Below are 3,361 nucleotides of genomic sequence, written 5' to 3'. Positions count from 1 at the left end.
AAATAATGGATGGGTTTTTCACAACTTTTTCAAATTCATGATCTAGAACACCTTTCAGAGATATTTTCAGAAATGAAGGTTTTACCAAGTAGTGAGAAGAGTGTGTACAAACATGTCTGTTTTAAATGTAATTGTGCAATGGAAAAGGGACCATCGGGGAGTCTAGGGAGTCAAAGGAACCAAGCACTGTGTTTCTAAAAGTAGGAACATCTGACTCTTCAGGACATTTTTATCAGCTGAGAAGTTTGTGGATCTACATGTCAAAGTAGAACCTCTCCCCTACTGCCTTTTAATTTTGTCTCAGATTAAACCATGAAGAAAACATCAATGGTTCAAAAGTTTAGGAAATATCATTACATTTTTAAGCTAGAATTTGTGTATCATTCATTGAAGTTTTCTGAGATAGGGCCTTGCTATGTAGTCTAGGCTGCTCTGGTACTCTCCATATAAACCAGACTGGCCTCAAAATTGTGGCAATACTTCTTCCTTAATGCTAGAATTATAAACATGCACTACTGCTAGTTGTTTTAATCAGAAAACTAACTCTCATGTCTACAGAGCAAGGTTATTACACAACCTGCCACACTCCCTTGTATTAGATACTCTTTGATAGAAATATAAGAGATATGACAACATACCCACGTTAGGTTTTGTTGTTATTGTTTTCATTTTATAACCAAATTTTCAGAACAGCTTTAGTCATTTGAGTCTTAGCCAAATATTCTTTTAGGTTCCCAGAATTTGAAAGGATCATCCAGAATTATTATTTAAATGACTCCAAACCATTATGTTTAAAGTCAGAACAATAAATAGGTTATAGTTTTTCATGAATTCAAGAAACAAAGAAAATATATTTTTCTGTAAAGTGCCATCATTAGATTTTAGGCAGCCTTTTCCTGGAGTTGCACAAACACTACTGAGCCCAGCAGGATGTGAAGCAATGTGTTACCAACAAGGAAGGGGATGACACAGGAAGCCAGAGAACATGACCTGACATCTGCTGGGTCTTTAACCAAACCATTTGAACTGGCTAGGCTTCTCTTCCTTATTTGTAATGAGGTATAGAGGATAAATACTTCCTAAGAACACTTTCAGTTTTAAAACCCTAGTAAATGGTGAGTCATGTAAGAGTCACTGAAATTTGAAGGGCAGTCATTTTGCTAAACATGACCACTATCTTAGTTCAGTTTATTATTGCTGTGATGGCACTCTATGACCAAAAGCAACTTGGAAAGGATAGGATTCTTTTGCCTGCACATCCTAAATCTCAGCCAAACAAACCAAGGCAGGAACTCTCACACAGGGAAGGAACCTGGAGGCAGGAGTGGAAGCAGAGGCTACACAAAGCAGTGCTGCTTATTGGTTGTTCTTCAGGGCTTACTCAGCCTGATTTCTTGTAGTGGTCTGGACTATCAATCCAAGAGTGGCCTCATGCATAATAGGCTGGGCTCTTCTACATTGCTAATTAAGAAAATGCCCTACAAGCTGCCTACAGCTGGATCTTGTAGAGTCATTTCTTCAGCTAGTGTTCTCTCCTCTCTGATGACTCTTAACATGTGTCAAAATGATATAAAACTATCCAACACAGTCAACTGTAGAACTGAGCCTGATCCCTAATAGCTAGCCAAAAGAAGGTCTCAGAAGAAGGAAGAATATAAACATTTACCATGCAGTGGCCAAGAATCAATTAATTATCTTTTTATATTTTTAATAAGTAATGCATACTGTTTCATCAATACAAGTAGCAGTATTTATAGTATTTGGATAGTTGAAGATAAGAGCATATGTTGAGCAATTAACTGATCTGAGTTTATACAGTAAAATAAAAATATGATTCAAATAAAGATGCAGATGACTCCATGGTTATCTTTGCTGTACTGGCACCTGACCAAAATATTCAGCTTAATACTTTTTACCCTAAAGCAATTTATGTGAGTTGTGAACACAAACACATGGGAAAGAAGACATTAAAATGAGCTGGGGAAATGAATATGGTTTCACTAGTTTGCTAAAGTTTTACACTCTATTGAATCTTTTCTGAGATCTGGCATACTCTGTAGGTATCCAGTAGGTCACAGTGGCTCCCATACAGTTTCTATACCTAACAGCAGGAGCATCTCTGCAGTGGTCTCAAAGCTATTGCTATACCTCTTTGTGTCACTGTGCCACGAAGGGCTTCTTTAAACTCTTTTTGCATCTTGGGAGATTCCAACAGCTGGCTGCTTTATAAACCTGCTTTACATGCATCTGGGAGGAATGACCAAACCTGCCTGCCTTGTTTTGAAGTCTTCCCTGCAATATTCCCTAAGCCAGATCTGAATTTGAATCTGAGAATGTCTCAAACCTGATATCTGATATCTGGGAGATGCCTTTGTGAGTATTTTCAGTTTTTTTCACGGCATGTCTTATATACTTTTTGGTAAGGTGAGAAACCCCATTTGTGAGTTTAGAAAAGTCATGTGCATAATTTCAAGCTAGTATTAATGACAGGTTCTATTTAGGACTACCTTAGCAGTCCTAAGTAACTGCTTGAAACAGATAACAGATAACAACCTTTGCTAGAGACTTTCCTGCATGATATACGAAATTCTGGTTTCACTTCAGAGCCAACAGGTCAATCTGCTCTCTTCTCCAGCCCCATCCCAACATCTTCATCTGTGTACCTCTTGTAGCAAGATTTTGTTTCTGGGATAAGTCAATTTAACTTTCTTCCTGTCAACCTGCCTGTTTCCTGTGCCTGTGATGGCTTCAAAGTCTGGTTTTTCACCTTGTCTTTGGAGGTCCCACCCAAACCTCACCTATACTATACTATATACTATACAGAATAGTATTCCTACTCCAATATACCTATATCCATGTCTCTTCTTTCTCTAGATTTATTCACTGGATTTCCTTCACCTTAGCATTATGCTACATTGTGAGTACATTTATAATCTCTAGCCCTAAAGACAAGTTAAATTCTGTAAAACAATAATATTTTCCATGTAAATAATTGTATCCTCAGCATCTAACATAATTGATTAACTTATTCATTAAACAAATGGATCTAAAATGAATTTTAAATATATACTCAGCATAACCATTGACAATACTAAACAAATATTAATGACCTTCATATACTTTTTAAAACTTTTATTGAAAATAGTTTTTTATACTGCATATTCTTATTGTAGTCGCCCTTGCCTAGCTCTTCCAAGATCATTCCATCCTTCCAACCTACCCAAATACAAATTCTCATTTGTTCTCTCTATCATTAGAAAACAAACAGGCAAGCCAGGCAGTAGTAGCACATGCCTTGAATCCCAGCACTTGGGAGGCAGAGGCAGGCAATTTTCTGAGTTCATGGTCAGCCTGGTCTACA

This window comes from Mastomys coucha, unplaced genomic scaffold (genome assembly GCF_008632895.1).
Source record: "Mastomys coucha isolate ucsf_1 unplaced genomic scaffold, UCSF_Mcou_1 pScaffold14, whole genome shotgun sequence".
Lineage (NCBI taxonomy): Eukaryota > Metazoa > Chordata > Mammalia > Rodentia > Muridae > Mastomys > Mastomys coucha.
Note: the sequence above shows the minus strand (reverse complement) of the source record.